Genomic DNA, 25,306 nt, shown 5'->3' with positions numbered 1-25,306 from the left:
AAAGCCTTTAATTCCAAATACTTTTTACACCAGCCAGGTCTAGTGTGGCTCACTTGGCTCTTATCATGTCATCTTAGGGGCAAAACTAAGGCACAGGAGAAGACAGTGCTCATATTATTCACTGGGTGGTATTTAATAGAGAATATTTCTGTGATTACATACCTAACACAAGGCTTATAAGCACTTTCACCCAGCTGTTATTTATTTTCACATTTGTTTTTGGTTACTGTTGTCTCTTTCTTTCAGCAAATAGCTTATCTCCCCATACTCTTGTCACTCCTCCCCATTCCACCAGGCATTTCTAGTCTCTTCCAGAGCCTCATCTATGTTTACTATGTTCCTTATTGTCCCAATTATGATATATAGCTCCTCATTATAATGTCATTGTAATGCTGTTGTTTTCCGGTTGGGCTGTCTTTTCCATAATGATGCAGATGTGGTAAATTCAGTTTCAGACAGCTGGAATCATTGGTCAACTATCCTGGAAGAGCAATAAAAGAGATAGAGCAAGTTATAAATTCCCAATCCCATTTCCTTGCACTAGTTTATAGCAGTGAAAATAATACCGATAGTGGCAAATGAGTGTAAGGCAGAATTTAGTGAGCTGTGGTTGACTGTCCATGCTAAACAAACTTCTACTTAACAAATTCATGAAACTTCTACCATTCACTTAAAATATTCATGGAACTGAATTTCATGTAGGAATTTCACTCCTACAATGGTCATAAAAGTAATTACAAATAGATAAGATGAGGCTAGAGTATGTACACATACCTCCTTATAAGGTTAGTATGTAGTCAGAGGCAGAGACTATAGCTACTGAATTTTGACTTCTCCAAACACAATGAAGTCTCACAGGATTAAATATTTGTTGTATCAACTCATTTCTACCAAAAAAAAAAGGTAACCAGGCCAGGCATGGTGGCTCACACCTGTAATCCCAGCACTCTGGGAGGCCAAGGCGGGTGAATTGCTTGAGCTTAGGAGTTCAAGATCAGCCTGAGCAAGAGTGAGACCCCCATCTCTAAAAATAACTGGATCAGCATTATGGTGAACACCTGTAGTCCCAGCTACTCAGGAGGCTGAGGCAAGAGGATCACCTGAGCCCAAGAGTTTGAAGTTGATGTGAGCCATGATGATGCCACAACGCTCTACCAAGGATGACAAAGTGAGACTCTGTCTAAAAAAACAAAAGTGACCAGTAGAAGATGAACTGGATTCTGTCAATGAAAAAATTATTGTGTGTGAAAAACCAAGTTATCACAATGTTAATGTGTGAGAAAATAATTACATACATTCAGTTACTGGCCATATAAATTTGTTCATCCTCTTTGGAGAACAATTTGAGAACTTTTTATCAAAATTTTACTATACACAACCTTTGATTCAGCAATTCATTCTCCCAAGATTTATCATTTAAATCACATTTACACATAAATGTACTCATATATTATACAAAAAAGAATTTTGCACAAATAAACATTTGCAGCATTGTTTTTAAAAGCAATAGAAAATAATCTATATGTTCATTGCCTGAGGGCTAATTAAATAAATGATACTATTATCATTTATTTGGAATATAACACAGCTATTACTATGTCATTGGCGTGAACCAAAATATTGCAGATGTGGATATGTGGATATAGAAAGCTCTTCAAGATAAATTGGTACTTGGAGAAAAATCAATTAAGATATATAATGGTATGTTTAGAATAATATATCTTATTGTATAAAAATAAACACACACATGCACACACACGAAAGTACATATAGTGAGAATAAGATCAGGAATCTGTCAGGCTAGGGTGGACATGACACAAGTAGTCTGGTCTATTTAGGTCCTGCCTGACCTTCACCCACTGTCTCCCATTCTTACTGTTTGGTAAACTTAGCTCTCACCCCAGAGATGTCTATCTTGAGTAGTTAAGGTGGCTTGACTTAGAATATTAACTTTTGAATTGAAATGTTGTTTTGGGTCATGTGTAATACTGATTATTGTTTACTATTGGTCATGGATTCTACTTTGTTTAAGAAAAGGGTTAACATGGTCTTCACTTTGAACTTAAATGTATAAAACTGTAATGTTGGAAGTGGAAGATCAAACCAGTCTTGCAGAGGCTTCTCTCACTGTTCTCCAAATAAAGTTTGGTGAAGTTATCCCTGTCTCTGCATATTGGCTGACAGTGACAAGGGGTGGGCCCACTTCATCCAGTAACACACACACAGCAATAGCATGGAAGTTTTCCCAAAGAGCACATAAACAGTTGATAGTAGTTAACTAAGGATCTGGATGAGGGAGACCCACACTTCATTATCTACTCACTGTTTGAATTCTTTATCCTAATTAAAAAGTTAGCAAAAAGAAAAGGAAGTAAGTTGTAGTGTTATAAAAGTAGAAGAGACAGAAGAGGCATTAAGGGTCATTACCTAAGAAAGAAATGACAAATGAGCTGCCCAAGGATGCACAACTCTTTAGTGTTAGAACTGCAATTAGAATCAGGATTCCACCTTAAGATCCTTATTCAACTTTCTTAAATAATATGCATCCTGGCTACCATTTATTGAGCATCTACTGTGTGCAAGGCTTTATACTGAGCAGTGTATAGATAGTATCTCTAATTTTTACAAGAACCCAAGTGGGGGTTGAAAGTGTTGTGTTATTCACCTTTCAGAGCATTTTTATAGCATTGGGAAAATTCTCTTTTCAGAATAAGTGGCTTGGACTTTTAGGAACTTTACATACAGTACCTGCTATCTCTATTAGTTTACAAAGGTAGATACAGTTTCCATTTATAGATAAGAAAACTAAGCATTTTACTAATGATCACGCAGCTAGTATGTGATGAACCTGGGACTCCAACTCAATTTTGCCCAATTCCCAAATCCCTCTCTTCAATACTTTTCCATATTCTACTTTCTGAGACCATAAGCACTTTGGGAGAACTTGATTTAAAGTTTTGTTTAATTACTATGTTAACTTGTGCATTGGCTGTTACCAACAAATCAGCAGTATTGTTCCTTTGTGTACTGATGTTCCACTCAAACATTGTGAAATTTCTTTGCCCAATTATATCATCTTAGCTCTTTCACTACCAAGCACTTTGTTTTCTCTGATTCCTGGGCCAAAATCTTGACAAAATCTTACTGCCTGCCGACCCAAGCCCTGGCTTGCTGCAGAAAAATAAATCCTAAAAACACTGCAGAGTCCAAATCATAGTCTGCCCATCCATAGCTACTTTTCCTCTTTTGGAAGGTATTACAAAAATCACAAAATAAAAGTCTTAGTGTTACAAACTAATTACTGTACATCTGCCACAATCATTACTATATTCAGCAATTTACAATTACAACCCAATTCCTTAATAATTGGGCTCCACACAGCTCCACAGTGATAGCTATTTTAGTTTTAAGACTTCAAATTCAACTCGACAATTTTGTTCATCATTAACATTATGAAAATGCATGGTTCCAACTACACATAGTGGGAGCCAAGGTTTCAGCTTCTTGAACCAACATTTTTCAGTTTTTTATCTGTGGGCCTGTAATCATACTGTATAACTTTAGCCTTAGTTACAAACAATGAAAATATTTCTTGACATTGTTAAATTTATGTTTTGTCTAGCATACCTCTCTCATCTTAAGCAGGGATACAAATAATGAATTTTTCATGAAAGCTGGACAATATCGATAGTTTCTTTAAAAGTTTTATTGCGATATAATTAACATACAAAAAGTGACACAGATTTACACTGTAATATTCTTTTTGGAGATAGGGTTTAACTCTGTGGCCCAGCCTGGAGTGCAGTGGCACAATCATAGCTCACTCGCCACCATGCCTGGTGAATAGTATAAAATTTGACAAATTTTGTCACATGTATACACTTGTGAAATCATAACCACAATCAAAATAACAAACATATGAATCACCTCCAAAGACCATCTTTGTGCCTTTTTGTAATCTCACCTCCTTTCCAGGCAACCACTGATCTGATTTCTGTCACTCTAGCTCACATTGTCTGAAATTTTATAGAAATGTAATCAAACATCATGTACTCTTTTAGTCTGGCTTTTTTCACTTAGCATAATTATTTTGGGATTCATTTATGTTATCATCAGTATAATTAATATCTTTTAACTTCTGAATAGTATTCCATTGTATGTATATGACATAAATTGTTTATTCAATTATAAATTAACAACTGAGTTGTTTCCAGTTTAGGGCTAATAAAAATAAAGCTACTCGGTTTAGCGCCTATGGCTCAAGGAGCTCAGGCGCCAGCCACATACACATGAGCTGGTGGGTTCGAATCCAGCCTGGGCCACCAAACAACAATGACGGCTGCAACAAAAAATAGCCGGGCGTTGTGGCGGGCGCCCGTAGTCTCAGCTACTAGGGAAGTGGAGGCAAGAGAATCTCTTGAGCCCAGGAGTTGGAAGTTTCTGTGAGCTATGATGCCATGGCACTCTACCCAGGGCAATAGCTTGAGGCTCTGTCTCAAAAAATAAAAATAAATAAAAAAATAAATAAAACTACTCTCATCATTCATGTGCAAGTTCATGTATGGATATGTGCTTTCATTTTTAGAAGTGGAATGGCTGAATTAAGTGGTAGGTTTCTGTGTAACTTTTTAGAAACTGACAAACTGCTTTCCAAAATTGTTTTACATTACAACCAGCAATGTATGCGTGATCTAGTTTCCCACATCCTTGCCAGTACTTGATATGGCAAATATTTTTAATTTGAACCATTCTCATTATTGAATTTTGAATGTACTCAACATATTCTATATAAAAATTCTTCATAAGATAAGTGATTTTCAATATTTGTCCCCACTTGTGATTTGTATTTTCATTCTTTTAACAATGAAAAGAAAAAGTTTTTAAATTAACGAAATCCAACACATGGATTGTGCTTTTGGTATAACATCTAAGAAACTTTTATCTAACCCAAGGCTTTAAAATTTAGTCTAGAGGTTTTATAGGTTTAGATTTTACATTTATGTCTTTGATACCTTTTAATTAATTTTTACATAGGGTGTCCATAAAGTTCATGTGCAATTTAGGATGTTAAACAATTTTAAATTGCACATGAATTTTATGTCCAACCTGAATATGGTATAAATTATAAATTAAGAATTTATTCTCTTCTATCTTGATACTCCATTGTTCCACCTCTATTTCTTGAAAAAAAGAAAAACTATTCTTTCTATACTTAATTTCTTTTTTACCTTTGTCAAAGATAAGTTGTCCATATATGAGTGAGTCTGTTTCTGGACTCATTATTCTATTCCACTGATCTATTTTTTATATTTCTAAGCTTTGTTCCTCTGTGCACTATCTTTCTTTTTAGTATTAACCCATTTATGTCTTGATATTTATTTATTTATTTATTTTTTTTATTTTTTTTTTTGTAGAGACAGAGTCTCACTTTATGGCCCTCGGTAGAGTGCCGTGGCTTCACACAGCTCACAGCAACCTCCAACTCCTGGGCTTAAGCGATTCTCTTGCCTCAGCCTCCCGAGTAGCTGGGACTACAGGCGCCTGCCACAACGCCCGGCTATTTTTTGGTTGCAGTTTGGCCAGGGCTGGGTTTGAACCCGTCACCCTCGGTATATGGGGCCAGCGCCTTACCGACTGAGCCACAGGCACCGCCCCTATGTCTTGATATTTAAAACACATTTCCTATAAATAAATATAATTTGGTCTTGCTTCTTTTATACAATATGACAACCCATGCCTCTTAATTGGTGTGTTTAGATCATTTATACTTAATATAATTACTAATATGGTTAGTTTTTATTTGATTGCCTTGCTATTTTCTCCATTTATTCCTTCTTACCATTTCTCTTTCTGTCTTTATGGATAAATCTTTTTTATGATTACATTTAATCTGCATTGCTGACCCTTTTATTAGCTATACTTTTGGGGGTTTGTTTTGTTTCTGAAGAGGTTTTATTAATAGTAATTACATTAAAAAATAGCATAAATCTTTTACTTATCACAGTCTACCTTCAAATAATATTATACCACTGCATGTATAGTATAGTTCCATTTCTCTCATGTAGGCATTTGTACTAATGTTGTCAAACATTTTGTTTTGATATGTATTATAAATCCCATACTACATTGTTTTTATTTTAGTTCTAACCAAAGATAATTAATATTAATGGAAGAGATCCAAATAATAAGATAATAATCTTATGTCTGTATCTATAAATTTATATCTAATATTCTTCATTCATTTGGTATGTCCACATTTTCATGCAGTATCATTTACCTTCTGCCTAAGAACTTCCTTTGATGTTTCTTGAAGTGTAAGTCTGTTGGTCATGAATTTTTTTTGGCTTTTATATATCTGAAGAATTCATTATCCATTCATTTTTAGAAGATATTTTCTCTGAATGTAGAATTCTAGGTTGATTCTTTTTCTCTTATTACTTTGAAGATGTCACTCCACTATCTTCTCACTTGTACTGTTTCTGATGAGAACTCTGCGAAATTTCTTATTTTTGTCCCTCTGTGTAGATCTTATTTTCTCTGGCTGCTTCTAAGACTATTTTTCTACATCACTCACTTTGCGCAATTTATGTAGTCATCTTTGTGATTCTCATGCTTAGAGTTCTTGGATTGATCAATTTATAATTTTTATTATATTTGAGGATTTAGTGGCCATTACTTCTTCAAAACTTCTTGTCTTTTCCTAGCATTTTTTTCTTTAGGAATTGCAATTACTTATATATTAGACAACTGAAAGTTAATGATCCTCTGTTCATTTTTCTTTTTACATTTCTTCCTCAGTGTGTTTTATTTTAAATAGTTTCTATTCCTATTTTAAGTTCATCGATCATTTATTCTGCAATTATTTTCATCCTGTGTGTTTGCATTATTCACATTCTGGTTTTCAACTCTAGATTTTGAATTTAAATCTTTTTTACATGTATATCTTCCATGTCTCTACCAAATTTTTGAATGTATGGAATAACTGTGTTAAGGCCTTGGTCTGCTAATTCTAACATCTGTGTCAGGTGTGGGCTGTTTTTTATTCATTGATTTTTCTCCCTTTATGGGTTGTATTTTTTTTTAATTTATGGTCACTTTCTACTGGATAATAGATATTATGAATTTTGCCTTATTGAATGCTGGATATTTTTTATTCATGCAAAATTTTATTCTGTTTTTTCTACAATAGAGTTTAATCTAGTTACTTAAAATCAATTTGATCCTTTCAGGTCCAGCTTTTAAGATTTATTAGGCAACACCATGGTAGTGCTAGTGCAGGGCACGACTATTCTGTGTATCCTACCCAATTCCCACAAATTGCAGGTATTATAGTCTGACTTGTGGGAACAAGCATTTTTTTCTGGTAATATTGTGGATATCTGATGCTTTTCTCTCTTTTATCTCGTCTCTCCTCACCTAAGGTGGTTTCTTCACATACATTTTGATCATTACTCTGCTAAACATACATTTTGATCAGTACCCTGTGAACACCTATAGACCTTTGAGGGCTCTATATCTCTCTCTCTCCTCTGCAAGCCTTCGTCCTGTTAACTCTAGACACCTTATTTACTCTATACTCACAACTCTATGTTCTCAGCTCTTTGCATCCCCCTGTACATGCCTCTTCCTGATTTCCTTATCCCTCTCTACAATGGTCTGAAAGCTCTTTGAAAGCAGCAAGCTGGGGAAATGGTAGGGCTTACCTCATTTGTTATCCATCTCTTCAGGATCACTATTCTTTTTATGTTCAATACCTTGAAAGCTGTTGTTTCATATATTTTATCCATTATTTTTAGTTGTTTTCAGTGGTAGGATAAATCCAGTTCCTGGTAGTCCACTTATATCAGACATGAAATCCACAGGCAATGTTACTATATCAAGGTTTTACAAATACATTAGTACAATTAATGACAAGAAATATGTACGGTAAAGTGAGACAAGAATTTATCCTGTTCCTACTACCTACTAGCTGTGTGGCCTTGGACAAGTGACCTCACCTCTCTGAACTTCATATTCCTCCTGAATAATATGATTATTGATCTTCTACCTCAAACATTTACTCATTTAAAAAATTACATATATTTGCATTTATCTACACACATATATGTGCTTTAAGTGTATAGATAGACAGATTTAAAGGAAGAAAGATTATACACCTTGTGCCATGCCTTTTCCTGGGCCACAGGAATATGACAATAAACAACACAGACTTGTGTTCTGCCCTCATAAAGCCTAGGACAGTATTTGAGAAACTACTGCATTTCTAAATTTTTCACTTATTTGTTTACTTGAAAAATAAAAAATTACATATGTTTGTTGTATGCAATGTGGTATTTTAAACTACATATACATTGTGAAATGTATTCAAAAATATGAAATGTTGTTATTAAGTATAATTACCATGTTGTTTAATAGATCTTTTGAATTCATTCCCCCTAAATAACTGAAATTTTGCATCCTTTAACCAACTTTTCCTCAATCTCTGCACCCCAGTCCCTGATAACCACCATTCTACTCCTTCCTCTTATGATTCTCACTTTTTTGGATTCTACACCCAAGTGAAATCAAACGGTACTTGTTTTTCTGTGGCTGGCTTATTTTACATTACATAATGTGCTTTAGGCTCACCTATGTTGTTATAAATTACAAGATTTCTTTCTTTTTAAAGCCTGAATCAGCCTCAATCAATATTCTATTGAATATTAACACCACCTTCTATTTATCAGTCCGTCAATTGATGGACACTTAAGTAGATTCCATATCTCAGCTATGGTGCACAGTGCTGCAATGAGCATGGAAGTGAAGGTATCTCCTCAATATATCCTTTGGGTATATAACCAGCAGTGGGATTGCTGGGTCAATCATATGGTAGTTCTAGTTTTCAGTTTTTGAGGCCCCTCCATACTGAGAAATTACCAAACTCTAAAAGGAAATTTTGAATGGTTTAATGTATCTTATTTCCCCTATGACTAAAAATCTTATTCACATTACATGACCCAATTCACACTTCTCTCTTCTGCAATGTCTTCCCCTATACTTCCTGCTATCTCAGATCTCAAAAAATTGCATGGACACACACACCACCCACACACAGACTCACCACACACACACATACTTGCAGATACATACATATATACTGAATGTTACATGGTTAGCTTACTTTTCTTTCTTTTTCTTTAAAGTGAATAATTTTCTTTCTTTCTTTTTTTATTGTTGGGGATTCATTGAAGGTACAATAGGCCAGGTTACACTGACTGCATTTTTAGGTAAAGTCCCTCTTGCAATCCTGTCTTGCCCCCAGAAGGTGTGGCACACACTAAGGCCCCACACCCCTCCCGCCTTCTCTCTCTCTGCTCTTCTTTTTCCCACCCCTCCTTCCTTTTTACTCTCTCTGCTCTCCCGTTCCCCCACCCCCACCATGACCTTGATTGTCATTAATTGTCCTCATATCAAAATTGAGTACATAGGATTCATGCTTCTCCATTCTTGTGATGCTTTACTAAGAATAATGTCTTCCACTTCCATCCAGGTTAATACAAAGAACGTAAAGTCTCCATTTTTTTTTAATAGTTGAATAGTATTCCATGGTATACATATACCACAGCTTGTTAATCCATTCCTGGGTTGGTGGGCATTTAGGCTGTTGCCACATTTTGGAGATTGTAAATTGAGCTGCAGTAAACAGTCTACGACGAGTGTCCTTATGATAAAAGGATTTTTTTCTTCTGGGTAGAGCCCCAGTAATAGGATTGCAAGATCAAATGGGAGGTCTAGCTTGAGTGCTTTGAGGTTTCTCCATACTTACTTCCAAAAGGTTGTACTAGTTTGCAGTCCCACAAGCAATGTAAAAGTGTTCCTTTCTAGGGCAGCGCCTATGGCTCAGTTGGTAAGGTGCCAGCCCCATATACCGAGGGTGGCGGGTTCAAACCCTGCCCCGGACAAACTGCAACCAAAAAATAGCCGGGCGTTGTGGCGGGTGCCTGTAGTCCCAGCTACTAAGGAGGCTGAGGCAAGAGAATCGCCTTAAGCCCAGGAGTTGGAGGTTGCTGTGAGCTGTGTGAGGCCACGGCACTCTACCAAGGGCCATAAAGTGAGCCTCTGTCTCTACAAAAAAAAAAAAAAAAGTGTTCCCTTCTCTCCATATCCACGTCAGCATCTGCAGTTTTGACATTTTGTCATGTGGGGCATTCTCGCTGGAGTTAGATGGTATCTCAGGGTGGTTTTGACTTGCATTTCTCTAATAGATAGGGATGATGAACATTTTTTCATATGTTTCTTAGCCATTCCTCTGTCTTCTTTAGAGAAGGTTCTATTCATGTCTCTTGCCCATTGATATAGGAGATTGTTGGCTTTTTTCATGTGGATTCATTTGAGTTCTCTATAGATCCTAGTTATCAATCTTTTGTCTGATTCAAAAATATGCAAATATCCTTTCCCATTGTGTAGGTTGTCTCTTTGCTTTGGTTGCTGTCTCCTTAGCTGTACAGAGGCTTTTCAGTTTAATGAAGTCCCATTTGTTTATTTTTGTTATTGTTGCAATTGCCATGGCAGTCTTCTTTATGAAGTCTTTCCACAGGCCAATATCTTCCGGTGTTTTCCTATGCTTTCTTTGAGGGTTTTTATTGATTCATGCCTTAAATTTAGGTCCTTTATCCATCTTGAATCAATTTTTGTGAGTGGGGAAAGGTGTGGGTCCAGTATCAGTCTTTTACATGTAGATATCCAGTTCTCGCAACACCATTTATTGAATAGGGAGTCTTTCCTCCAAGGTATGTTCTTCTTTGGTTTATCTAAGATTAGGTGGTATAAGATGTTAGTTTCATTTCTTGGTTTTCTATTTGATTCCAAGTGTCTATGTCTCAATTTTTGTGCCAGTACCATGCTGTCTTGAGCACTATGGCTTTGTAGTACAGCCTAAAATCTGGTATGCTGATGCCCCCAGCTTTATTTTTATTACTAAGAACTGCCTTAGCTATACAGGATTTTTCTGGTTCCATACAAAATGCACAATCATTTTTTTCCAAATCTTGAAAGTATGATGTAGGTATTTTAATAAGAATGGCATTGAATAGGTAGATTGCTTTGGGAAGTATAGATATTTTAACAATGTTGATTCTTCCCATCCATGAGCATGGTATGTTCTTCCATTTGTTAATATCCTCTGCTATTTCTTTTCTGAGGATTTCATAATTTTCTTTATAGAGGTCCTTCACTAGGTATATTCCTAGGTATTTCATTTTTGTGAAACGATGGTGAATGGAGTTGTGTCCTTAATTAGCTTCTCATCTTCACTGTAATTGTCTCATACAAAGGCTACTGACTTGTGGACATTGATTTTACATCCCGAAACATTACTGTATTTTTTGATGACTTCTAGGAGTCTTGTGGTTGAGTCTTTGGGATTATCTAAGTATAAGATCATGTCGTCAGCAAAGAGGGAGAATTGACCTCCTCTGCTCCCATTTGGATTCCCTTTATTTCCTTGTCTTGCCTAATTGTATTGGCTAGAACTTCCAGCACTATGTTGAATAGTAAAGGTGACAGAGGACAACCTTGTCTGGTTCCAGTTCTAAGAGGAAAAGCTTTCAGTTTTACTCCATTCAGTAAAATATTAGCTGTGGGTTTGTCATAGATAGCTTCAATCAGTTTTAGAAATGTGCCACCTATGCCTATACTCTTCAGTGTTCTAATTTGAAAGGGATGCTGGATTTTATCAAATGACTTTTCTGCGTCTATTGAGAGGATCATATAATCTTTATGTTTGCCTCTGTTAATATGGTGGATAACGTTTATGGACTTGCGTATGTTAAACCAGCCTTGCATCCCTGGGATGAAGCTTACTTGATCATAATGTATGACTTTTTTGATGATAAGCTGTAATCTATTGGATAGGATTTTGTTGAGAATTTTTGCATCTATATTCATTAGTGAAATTGGTCCGAAATTCTCCTTTTTGTTTGGGTCTTTTCCTGGTTTTGATATCAGGGTGACGTTTGCTTCCTAGAACGTGTTGGGGAAGATTCCTTCTTCCTCAATTTTTTAGAAAAATTTCTGCAGTACAGGAATAAGCTCTTCCTTGAAGGTTTGATATAATTCTGGAGTGAAGCCATCTGGACCAGGGCATTTTTTGGTTGGAAGATTTTTTTATTGTTTCTTTAGCCTCAGTGCTTGAAATTGGTCTGTTCAGAAGCTCTATTTCTTCCTGGCTAAGTCTAGGGAGAGGGTGTGATTCCAAATATTGATCCATTTCCTTCACATTGTCAAATTTCTGGGCAAAGAGTTTCTGATAGTTTTCATAGATGATCTCTTGTATCTCTGTGGGATCAGTTGTTATTTCCCTTTTATCATTTCTGATTGAGGTTACTAGAGATTTTACTTTTCTATTTCTCGTTAGTCTGGCCAATCGTTTATCTGTTTTATTTATTTTTTCAAAAAACCAACTCTTTGTTTCATAATTTTCAATTTCATTGATCTTTGATATGATTTTGGATATTCTTTTCTTCTACTGGGTTTAGGCTTATATAGCTCTTCTTTTTCCAATTTCATAAGTTGGCTTGTGAGTTTGTTAATGCGCTCTCTTTCTGTTTTTCGAATGTAGGCATCTGAAGCGATGAAACTTCCTCTCAAAACTGTTTTTCCAGTATCCCACAGGTTTTGGTAGCTTGTGTCTTCATTGTTGTTATGCTCAAGGAAGTTAATAATTTCCAGTTTTATTTCATCCTGCACCCTTCTGTTATTCAACAGAACATTGTTTAATTTCCATGCCTTTGTGTGGGGTTGAACGTTTTTGTTAGAGTTAAGGTCCACCTTTAGTGCCTTATGGTCTGAGAAGATAAAACGTAAAATTTCAATTCTTTTGATTCTGTTGATATTTGTTTTGTGTCCCAGGATATGATCGATTTTGGAGAATGTTCCATGGGGTGATAAGAAAAAATGCATATTCTTTATCTTTGAGATGGAGTGTTCTATATGTGTCTATCAAAAACAGTTGTTCTAGGGTTTCATTTAAATCTCTTATATCTCTGTTTAATTTCTGTTTAGAGGATCTGTCCAGCTCTGTAAGAGGAGTGTTAAAAGTCCCCTGTCATTATGGTATTGTCGGATATCATATTGTTCAGACTGTGTAAGGTCTGCTTTCAAGAATCTGGGAGCATTTAAATTGGGTGCATAAATAATTGGAATTGAAATGTCTTCTTGTTGTATTTTTCCCTTTACCAATACAAAGTGACCATCTTTGTCTTTTTTGACTTTAGTTGCTTTAAATCCACATGTATCTGAAAATAAGATTGCAACTCCTCTTTTCTTCTGAATTCCATTGGCATGAAAAATTGTCTTCCAACCCTTAACTTGGAGCTTTAATTTATGTTTTGAAGCCAGGTGTGTTTCTTATAGACAGCAAATGGATGGCTTGTGTTTTTTAATCCAGTCAGCCAATCTATGCCTCTTCAGTGGGGAATTCAAGCCATTAACATTTATTGAGATAATTGATAAGTGTGGTAGTATTCTATTCATCTTATTTTGTGAGAGTCCATTGCTTAGTTTTATCTTTTGCATCAGTGTGGAGGTTAGGTTCTGTCCTTTAATTTCTGAGTTCTTACTTTGCTGCTGATCCATTGTGATGGTCAGTGTGTAGAACAGGTTGTAGTATTTCCTGTAGAGCTGGTCTTGTTGTGGCGAATTTCCTCAATGTTTGTATATCCATAAATGATTTGATTTCTCCATCAATTTTAAAGCTAAGCTTAGCAGGATATAGAATTCTGGGCTGGAAATTGTTCTGTTTAAGTAGATTAAAGGTAGATGACCATTGTCTTCTTGCTTGGAAAGTTTCATTAGAGAAGTCTGCAGTCACACTGCTGGATTTGCCCCTTTAGTTCAACTGGTGCTTACTACTGGTAGTTTGCAGAGTCTTTTCTTTTGTCTTGACTTTTGACATGTTCATCACAATATGTCTTAGAGAAGCTCGGTTAGAGTTGAGGGGACCTGGGGTCCGATATCCGTCTGAAAGCAGTGTGTCAGAATCTTTGGTGATATTTGGGAAATTTTCATTCATAATATTCCCTTAGTATGGCTTCCATTCCTCTGGGGCATTCTTCTTCTTCTTCCCCCTCTGGGATTCCTATAACTTGTATGTTGGAATGCTTCATAAAGTCCCATAAATCTGACAGTGAACATTCTGCTTTCTCTCTCTTCTTTTCTGCCTCTTTAACTATCTCAGTTATCTCAAGAACTTTGTCCTCTACCTTCAAAAGTCTTTCTTCTGTATGGTCTAACCTTTTGCTGATACTTTCTATTGCATCTTTAAGTTCCCTAATTGACTGCTTCAGTTACTTTAGCTCTGCTATATTCTTTCTATATTCTTTTCATCATTCGTCTCTTACTTGATTCTGTCTTTGGATTTCCTTTTGGTTATTTCCACTTTATTAGCAGTTTCCTTCATTGTTTCCATCATTTTCTTCATTGTTTTCATCGTGTGTATTCTAAATTCCCTTTCTAACATTCCTAATGTTTCCTTATAGGTAGAATCTTCTGTAGTAGCTACCTCATGGACCCTTGGAGGGGTTGCTCTGGACTGGTTCTGCATGTTGCCTGGAGTTTTCTGCTGATTCTTACTCATGAGTGATTTCTTCTATCTGTTTCCTTGCCATAATTTTCCTTTCACTTCCTCTTGCTCTTTAAGTTCCCATGCCTGTGAACTAAGGTTTCGATGAATCCTTTTGGTACAGGACCAGAAGGATGACAATGTTGAAGAGCAAGAAGGTATAAAAGAAAAAAAAAGAAAGAACAAAAAAAATAGAGAAAGGAGAGGGGGTGGGTAAAAGTGAATATTGACAAAAAGACGAGAGGCACAGAAAGAGGGAGACAGAGCAATATAGGTGTACAGTAGGGTACTTGGACACAACCTTAAAAAAAAAAAACAACCTCTGGGATACCTGGTTGGGTGGTTCCCTTGAGGTCAGCAGCTCTTTGCTAACCTGATTGGACACAGTACCCCACCTCCACCAAGTAGAGAGGAAAGACAAAATGCTATCAATCAAACCAAAACAAGCAAACAGAAAACTTTACATGGTGGAGCAGTAAATGGGGAAGCAGAGGCAGAGCAGCTTCATGAGCTCCTCTCCACTTTCCCATAGAGAAAACCTAACTGGCTGCTGAGGGTGAGCCACACACATGCCCTCATGTCCAGTGAGCCCGCAAGGTCACTATCATATGACAAAGGCTTTCCCGCAGTTCATCTTCCTCCCAGTGACTTTCCATTTGCCTTCCTGAGATAACAAATATTTTATTTAGGAAATGAAAGTTTAGAGCTCTTCCAAGACAATTGGAAGTGGGTCAATCTCATGAAGAAGAAAAGCATCATAGACCTAAATTGTATATAAGGGCATTTATTCCTGAGTATTGGAAAACCCATCTTCTAGCCCTTTTGCAATACTTACGGGGGCAGAGACAAGATGGCTGAATGAAGTCAGCTTTACACAGAGGCTCTCATCCAGAAGGAGATATAAAGGACAGAAATTTAGCAAGTAACCTGGTGGATTAGTGCTGCACCAAGAGAGAAGGTTGAAGAATGCACATCAACCCTGCTGAGGTGAGTTTCAACCCCAAGGATACAGACAAAAGGTACAAAATCCATCACCAAGCTGATGGGAGCCACCTTCCCCATGAGAATTGCTAGGAGAACCCCACAAACAAATGATCAGTGTTCAAAAGTCCTCCCACTACACTCCACGGGAGACACCCTCTAAAAACTGAACCTACCTCCTCTACAATGGTGCCATGGCATTCTCCTGCCAGGCATAAAACTATAAAACTGTAAATATTATCTATCTGCAACTCTGAGGTCCCAGCACTCCCCTCTACTCTTACTCTGAGGTCTGGAGGCCTGTCACCCAGGAGTCCAGATTCTTGGGTGATTTATTGAGGGGTATGGACAGGGCCTAAACTGCAAGGGGTCAGTGCTGACTCTACAGGATGAGAGTGAGGAGAGGATGGTCAGATGAGAGGGAACCACACTGGAGCAGTGATGCCCCGAGGTGCAGAGAAACAGCCATCTTTTGGCAACAATAGCACTCACTCCTGGATATTCTGAAGACACGCCCCCTTTCTCCTTGGGCAACCAGAGGTGGCCGGACTTCTACTCAGGTGGCAACCACCATGTAACAGATCTGGGACAGAAACGCAGGCCCCGTGAGTAAAGGGTTTGCCTAAAGCGGTACCGGCCTGGGTGGAGCACAGGGACTAGAAATGCATGCACAGAGCCGGGAAGTTCCCAGGGTGGGGCTGACCCACTGGACCGCTTTACTGAACATAAGACACACCCGACCCTCAGGGGATCATCAGCCTATGACAAATGAAGACAGGAGGCTAGAACTGACAGGTGACCGAATACAAACCTGCAGCAACAAAGACAGGGCCTGAGTTGCAGGATCTGGGAACTCAAAACAGCTTCTGTTCTGCAGGGGAATTTAGCAGGGACAGAAACAAATTCCTGCAAAGTCGTTCTGTTCTGTTCTGTCAGTAACAGCAATCAGGGGTGGGGCTGTAACTGAGTGAACAGCCCACAGCCTCTATCAAGTACCCGAGGTGGTCAGGCCTCACCTCCCCCTGCTAGATAGAGGCAGAGCGCAGTGGCTTGGCTGAGCAGAAATAGATTTCCCTGTGATTCAGGCAGGCACAAACCCCTGGAGTATCTATTCACTATAGGAAACTGCCAGGCTATCAGTGACTGGGTGTGACAGAGGTGCAAGGTGGGGAAGGAGGCATCAACCTTCCCAGACTGAACTATTTGCTGAAAGGGGTCCTCCTGACTTCACATACCACCAGAGTAAGCCATATCTCAGTACTCACGAGACCCCTGCGATCCAGGTGCCAGAGACCTTTTAAACTCTCTCACCTGATACAGGTGCTGACTGTCTGGATTTTATATTATTTGGCAGAAGTGAGAGTTTTTCTTAAGCAGAAGCATAACTCAGACTGGCTAACTTTTAATTTGTGTTAAATCCTTAACTTAGGAATTATCTTAGATGACACTATCCTGACCCCCTGAAACATGGGTAGGTCTCTTTTCTGTGTGTTGCAATACCATAGTACTGGGTTGCATACCTACATTATAATAGCCTGTTAAACATACTAGAAATGGATTGTTAACATTTTTAGAAACAATCAAAGTTTGTCTATAATTTGTTTTTGTTTATTGTTGCCTTCATACCATGCACAAGCTGTGGTCCAGAGTGTGAGCTCAATTTATATTAGTTGTGTATATAGATGAATCGATGAATGCCTTACAAAAAGTAAGCTGGGGACAATCCAAGATGGTGGCCGAGTAATAGCTTCCCTGCAACAAGGGCACGGTGAGTCTGGGGAGATAAGACTCCAGGCATCTCTTGCTGGTGGTATCTGCCTATAATCATCCCTTTGAGGATACAGGGAGTCAGCAAGGGACTTCTGGACTCCAAGAGGAGGACAAAAACAGTGGAAAACTGGCAAGTGGTTGCATGTGTTTGATCAACCTAATCCTGCTGACAGTAGTAAATACAAACAGCTGTGAGACTGCAAATGAGCAAGGCCTTACCTGTGAACTGTTTCAGTGTTTTTGGACTTGGGACTCAGTTGAACTGCCTTGGGGAGAGCTTGAGCAGGAGTGCAGAGAAATTTGGGCATTGTCTGGGGCCCCAGACTGAGCTGCTGAGCCGGACAGAGCTAGTGGTGTTTGGCTGTGGGCTGCAGGGAGCCCTTGGGAGAGAACTGCCCCAGCAAGCTCTGCCCTCAGGGTTGCAGAGCAAGGATTGGGTGGGAGCTAGTAACCTAGTGACTGAGTAGCCCAAAGGTAGGGACTGAGCTGCCTTACAGCCTTAACCCTCTGGGGCAGAGTGAGACTGATTTTGGCACACTAGAGCCTCGGGCTGTTGCCCTGGGTAGAGTGCCGTGGTGTCAAAGCTCATAGCAACCTCAAACTCCTGGCCTTGGTGCTGCCCGGACCTCCATAAGAGCTGCACCATGACCCCTGACCCACAACCCGCACCCACCAGGCCTCCACAATCCCTGATCAGGAACTGCAGGAGCCGCGCAACCCTGCGTCCTCCTTCCTGTACCATCCCTGCCTCCACACTGGAACACTTGTCTGGCCAGGGACTCTGGTAACCTCGTGCCCTCTGAAGCCCTCCTGCCTCTATGCAGAGCCATACTCATGGCCAGAGACTGCTAGAGCCTTGGGCTCTCTGTGCCAAAGTTACTGGGCACAAGGCGCTCCCAAAACCATGCACACCACCCGCCCTGTTGCTGGATCCCAGTGTGTCACACGCTGGAGCTGCTTCCACAACCAGAACTCCCTGACTGGGGCAGCCCCAGAGGAACTACACTGGGTCACTCCCTACAAAGATCCAGAAACAATAGAGTGATCCTGCTGGGGTCTAATCTTGAAGAGACACGTCCCCAACTCTGAGGATGGCCAGAGGCAACAGTGAAAAACAATCATGAGTCAAAATCAACAGAAAAACTCTGGCAATATGAATAATCAGAGTAGATCAACTCCCCAAGGATCAATGGGGCAGACACAGCACAAGATCCCATGCCCAAACAAATAGCTGAGATGTCAGAAATCGAATTCAGAATCTAGATAGCAAATAAGATCGAATTAGAATTCCAAGCGGTAACCCAAAAGATAACTCAAGAATTCAATGAATTCAAAGACTAAATGACCAAAGATTTTGATAAATTGAGACAAGAAGTTGCAGCCCTCAAAGATCTGAGAAACACAGTAGAATCCATAAGTAACAAAATGGATCAAGCAGAAGAAAGGATTTCTGACATTAAAGACAAAGCTTTCAAACGCTCCCAAACCCTCAAAGAGGAAGAGAAATGGAGGGAAAAAACAGATCACTCTCTCAGAGAGCTCTGGGATAATTCAAAGAAAACAAATATTCATCTTATAGGGATCCCCAAAAGTGACAAAGTGGCTTCACAAGGCACAGAGTCTCTTCTCCATGAGATTATGAAGGAGAACTTTCAAGACACTCCAAGAGATTCTGAAATTCAGATAGCAGACAGTTTCAGAACTCCAGCACGACTCAACCCAAATAAGATATCCCCCAGAAACATATTAATCAATTTCTCTAAAGTGAATATGAAGGAGAAAATTCAGAAAGCAGCAAGATGAAAGAAAACCATCACCTACAAGAACAATATTAGAATAACTGCAGATCTCTCTGCAGAAACCTTTCAAGCTAGAAGAGGATTGTCATCGACTTTTAATCTCCTAAAACAAAATAACTTTCAACCCAGGATCCTGTACCCAGCTAAACGGAGTTTCATTTATGATGGAGAAATTAAAAACTTCAATGACATTCACATGCTGAAGACATTTGCCACAACTAAACCAGCTCTCAAGGATATTCTCAGATCTATCCTCCATAAAGAATAGCATAATCCTCCACCACAAAAGTAAGCCCACACAGAAAATTTTGATTAAATTCCAACTTCCGTAGTCGCAAAAGGATTAAAAATGTCCACTGGACTCTTGAAAGGCTTATCAATATTCTCAATTAATGCAAATGGTTTAAAGTGGGCTCTAAACAGGCACAGGTTGGCTGACTGGATACAAAAACTCAAGCCAGATATCTGCTACATACAAGAATCGCATCTTACATTGAAAGACAAATTCAGACTCAAGGTGAAGGGATGGTCCTCTATACTCCAGGCAAATAAAAAGCAGGTGTTGCAATCCTATTCGCAGATGCAATAAGCTTTAAGCCAACCAAAATAAGGAAGGATAAGGATGCACACTTTTATTTGTTAAAGGTAATATTCAATATGATGAGATTTCAATTATTAATATTTATGCACCCAACTAGAACGCTCCTCAATTTATAAGAGAAACTCTAACAGACATAAGCAATTTGATTTCCTCCAGTTCAACAGAAGTTGGAGATTTTAATACCCTTTAGCAGTGCTGAATAGATTCTCCAAAAAGAAGCTAAGCAAAGAAATTTTAGATTTAAACTCAACCATTCAACATCTGGACTTAATTAACAGACACCTACAGAACATTTCATCACAACAAATCTGAATTCACATTCTTTTTTTTATTATTATTGTTGGGGATTCATTGAGGGTACAATAAGCCAGGGTACACTGATTGCAATTGTTAGGTAAAGTCCCTCTTGCAATCATGTCTTGCCCCCATAAAGTGTGACACACACCAAGGCCCTAACCCCCTCCCTCCATCCCTCTTTCTGCTTTTCCTCCCCCCCTGAATATACATTCTTCTCATCAGCCCACAGAACATAATCCAAAATCAACCATATCCTAGGCCACAAATCTAACCTCAGCAAATTAAAAAAAAAATAGAAATTATTCCTTGCATCTTCTCAGACCATCATGGAATAAAAGTTGAACTCAATAACAACAGGAACCTGCATACCCATACAAAAACATGGAATCTAAACAACCTTATGCTGAAGGTTCTAGATGAGAATAAGAAGGAAATCACCCAATTTTTGGAACAAAACAACAATCAAGACATGAATTACCAGAACCTCTGGGACACTGCAAAGACAGCCTTAAGAGGGAAATTTATAGCACTGCAAGCCTTCCTCAAGAAAACAGAAAGAGAGGAAGTTAATAACTTAATGGGACATCTCAAGCAACTGGAGAAGGAAGAACACTCCAACCCCAAAACCAGCAGAAGAAAAGAAATAACCAAAATCAGAGCAGAATTAAATGAATTTGAAAACAAAAGAATTATACAAAAGATCAATAAATCCAAAAGTTAGTTTTTTGAAAAGATCAATAAAATGGACAAACCTTTGGCCAACTTAACCAGGAAAAAAAGAGTAAAATCTCTAATTTCATCAATCAGAAATGGTAACGATGAAATAACAACAGACCCCTCAGAAATTCAAAAAATCCTGAACGAATACAAGAAACTCTACTCTCAGAAATATGAAAATCTGAAAGAAATCAACCAATACCTGGAAGTATGCCACCTACCAAGACTTAGCCAGAATGAAGTGGAAATGTTGAACAGGCCTATACCAAGTTCTGAAATAGCATCAACTATACAAAATCTCCCTAAAAAAAGAAAAGCCCAGGACCAGAGGGCTTTATGTCAGAATTATACCAAACCTTTAAAGAAGAACTAATACCTATATTACTAAACCTCTTCCAAAATAAAGAAAAAGAAGGAATACTACCCAATGCATTCTACGAAGCAAACATCACCTTGATCCCCAAACCAGAAAAAGACCCAACAAGAAAAGAAAAGTATACCAATATCACTAATGAATATTGATGCTAAAATACTCATAAGATCCTAACAAACAGAATCCAACAACACATCAAAAAAATTATACAATATGACCAAGTGAGATTTATCCCAGGGTCTCAAGGCTGGTGCAATATATGTAAATCTATAAATGTAATTCAGCACATAAACAAACTAAAAAATAAGGACTATATGATTCTTTCAATTGATGCAGAAAAAGCTTGTGATAATATCCAGCATTTCTTCACGATCAGAACACTTAAGAAATTGGTATAGAAGGAACATTTCTTAAACTAATAGAGGCCATCTACACCAAACCCACAGCCAATAAATTATTGAATGGAGTTAAATTGAAATTATTTCCACTTAGATCAGGAACCAGGCAAGGTTGCCCACTGTCTTCATAGCTCTTTACCATTGTAATGCAAGTTTAGCCATTCCATTAGGGAAGAAAAGGCGGTCAAGGGTATCCACATAGGTCAGACGAGATTAAACTTTCACTCTTCACAGATGATGTGATTTTATATCTGGAAAATACTAGTGATTCTACCGCAAAACTTTTAGAAGTGATCAAGGAATACAGCAATGTCTCAGGCTACAAAATCAACACCCATAAATCTGTAGCCTTTATACATACCAACAATAACCAAGCCGAAAAGAAGGTAAAATATTTGGGAGTATACCTAACAAAGGACGTGAAAGATCTCTACAAAGAGAACTATGAAACTTTAAGAAAAGAAATAGCTGAAGATGTTAACAGATGGAAAAACATACCACGCTCATGACTGGGAAGAATCAACATTGTTAAAATGTCTATACTGCCCAAAGGAATATATAATTTTAATGCAATACCTGTTAAAGCTCCATTGTCATATTTTAAAGATCTTGAAAAAATAATACTTTGTTTTATATGGAATCAGAAAAAACCTCGAATAGCCAAAACATTACTCAGCAATAAAAACACAGTAGGAGGAATCACACTACCAGACCTGAGACTGTACTATAAATCGATAGTGATCAAAACAGCATGGTATTGGCACAAAAACAGAGAAGTAGATGTCTGGAACAGAATAGAGAACCAAGAGATGAATCCAGCTACTGACTGTTATTTGATCTTTGACAAGCCAATTAAAAACATTCAGTGGGGAAATATTCCCTATTTAACAAATGGTGCTGAGTGAACTGGCTGGCAACCTGTAGAAGACTGAAACTTAACCCACACCTTTCACCATTAATTAAGATAGACTCTCACTGGATAAAAGATTTAAACTTAAGACATGAAAATAAAAAAATACTTGAAGAAAGTGCAGGGAAAACTCTTGAAGGAATCGGCCTGGGTGAATGAGGAGGACTCCCCAGGCAATTGAAGCAGTATCAAAAATACACTACTGGGACCTGATCAAATGAAAAAGCTTCTGCACAGCCAAGAACATATTAATTAAAGCAAGGAGACAGCCCTCAGAATGGGAGAAAATATTTTCAGGTTATACCTCTGATAAAGTCTAATAACCAAAATCCACAGAGAACTCAAACGTATTAACAAGAAAAGAACACGTGATCCCATGTCAGGGTGGGCAAGGGACTTGAATAGAAACTTCTCTAAAGAAGACAGACGCTCGATCTTCAAACACATGCAAAAAAGCTTACCATCCTCAATTATCAGAGAAATGCAAATCAAAACTACTTTGTGATATTACCTAACTCCCGTAAGAGTAGTTCACATAACAATATCCCCAAACCAGAGATGTTGGCGTGGATGTGGGGGAAAGTGCACACTTCTACACTGCCTGTGGGAATGCACACTAATACGTTCTTTCTGGAAGGATGTTTGGAGAACACTTCGGGACCTAAAAATAGACCTGCCATTTGATCCTATAATTCCATTACTAGTTTTATACCCAGAAGACCAAAAATCACAATACAGCAAAGACATCTGTACCAGAATAGTTATTGCAGCCCAATTCATAATTGCTAAGTCATGGAAGAAGCCCAAGTACCCATCGACCCACGAAAGGCCTAGCAAATTGTGGTACATGTATACCATGGAATATTATGCATTCTTAAAGACAGATGGAGACTTTACCTGTTTTATGTTTACATGAATAGAGCTGGAACATATTCTTCTTAGCAAAGTATCTCAGGAATGGAAGAAAAAGTATCATCCTTTCACATGAAGGCTATAACCCAACTATAGCAGAAGACTATGACGAAAGGGTCAAGGAAGGGGTAGAGAGCAAGGAGGTTAGGGTGGAGGGAGGGTAATGGGTGGGGCCACACATACGGTGCACCTTAGAATGAGTACAGGTGAAACTTACTAAAGGCAAAATACAAATGTCTACATACAATAAATAAGAAAATGCCATGAAGGATACGTTGAACAGTTTGATGAGAATATTTTAGATTGTATATGAAACCAGAACATTTTACCCCTTGTTTGCACTAATGTACACAGCTATGGTTTAACAATAAAAAACAAAGAAGGAAAAGTAAGGTAACTGAGTTGTCCAAGATGGCGGCTGAGAAACAGCTTCCCTGCAACTGGGCACTGTGAGTCTGGGGAGATAAGACTCCAGGCATCTCAGGCTGGTGGTATCTGCCTGTAATCATCCCTTTGAGGATACAGGGTGTCAGCAAGAGAATTCTGGGCCTCAAGAGGAGGATGAAGACAGTGGCAAACTGGCAAATGATTGCCTGTGTTTGATTGGTCTAATTCCGTTGGCAGCTGTAAGTACAGCAGCAGCAAGAATGCAAACCGGAAAGGCCTTCCCTGAAAACTGTTTTGGTATTTTTGGACTTGGCACTCAGTTGAACTGCCTTAGGAGAGCTTGAGCAGGAGTGCGGAGAAGTTTGGGTGTTGTCTAGGGCCTCAGACTGAGCTGCTGAGCTGGACTGAGATAATAGTGCCCGGCTTTGGGCCAAAGGGATTCATTGTGAGAGAACTGCCCAGGCAAGCTCCGCCCTCTAGGTTACAGAGCAAGGATCGGGCGGGAGCTGGTAACCAAGTGACTGAGCAGCCTAAAGGTGGGGATGAGCTGCCTTACAGCCTTAAACTTCAGAGGGAGAGTGAGACCGGTCTGGCACACTGGGTAAGTAGATAGCCCCTTCAACAGTGATCCCAGCGACAAGTACTTTCCTGGGAAAGCTTCTGATTAGCTAAGTGTAGAAGTTTAACGTACCTTTTAAGAGGGCTGAAGAGAAATTTAGGGTGTCCACCCTGTGGGGTTTGAGAAATCAGCTGAGGCCGCCAGTTGTATCAGCACTGTGATTTACGTCTCATACACCAGAAGACCACCTGTTGCCCAGAAAATATTCAACAAGATATATATACTGCTTTTTTGTTGTTATTGTTTGTTTTTTGTTTATCTTGCTGTTGTTTTCTTTTTTAATTTCAACCTTTTTTGTACAGATTTTTTCTTTTCTTTTTTTTCTGTCTTTTCTTTCTCCATTTTTCTAGTTTAAATACAATTTCCCATTGCTGCCTTTTTCAATAATTAGAACTTCATTTTTGCTAGTGTTTCTACCCCTTTTATTTGGTTTTTCACTCAATTTTATCCTGGAAAGTTTTCTTTCTTTCTTTTTTTTTAAATTAAATCATAGCTTTGTACATTAATGCGATCATGGGGCACCATACACTGGTTTTATAGACCGTTTGACACATTTTTATCACACTGGTTAACATAGCCTTCCTGGCATTTTATTAGTTATTGTGTTAAGACATTTACATTCTACATTTATTAGTTGCACATATAACCTTGTAAGATGCACCGCAGGTATAATCCTACCAATCACCCACCCTCTGCCCACCTCCTGCTCCCTCCCCTCCCTCTCCCTGTTCCCCATATGCTTAGGATATGACTGGGTTATAGCTCTCATGTGAAAGCCATAAATTAGTTTCATAGTAGGGCTGAGCACATTGGATACTTTTTCTTTCATTAGATACTTTACTAAGAAGAATATGTTGCAGCTCTATCCATGTAAATATGAAAGAGGTAAATTCTCCATCTTTCTTTAAGGCTACATTATATTCCATGGTGTACATAGATCACA

The 25,306-nt window shown here is 38.4% G+C and overlaps 1 long non-coding RNA gene across 1 annotated transcript in view; it reads right to left on the bottom strand.

Moving 5' to 3' along the window:
* Positions 1-360: 360 nt before the first annotated feature.
* LOC128565846 (uncharacterized) overlaps positions 361-25,306 on the bottom strand; it is a 47,284-nt gene continuing 22,338 nt past the window's right edge. Inside the window, exons 2-3 of the long non-coding RNA XR_008374342.1 lie at positions 7,704-7,871; positions 361-481 (exon numbers count right to left, since the gene is read on the bottom strand). This is a non-coding gene — a long non-coding RNA (uncharacterized LOC128565846). The remainder of the gene's footprint in view (positions 482-7,703; positions 7,872-25,306) is intronic.

Source organism: Nycticebus coucang, chromosome 14 (genome assembly GCF_027406575.1).
Source record: "Nycticebus coucang isolate mNycCou1 chromosome 14, mNycCou1.pri, whole genome shotgun sequence".
Taxonomy (NCBI): Eukaryota; Metazoa; Chordata; class Mammalia; order Primates; family Lorisidae; genus Nycticebus; species Nycticebus coucang.
This window is presented reverse-complemented; position numbering and strand designations above follow the sequence as displayed.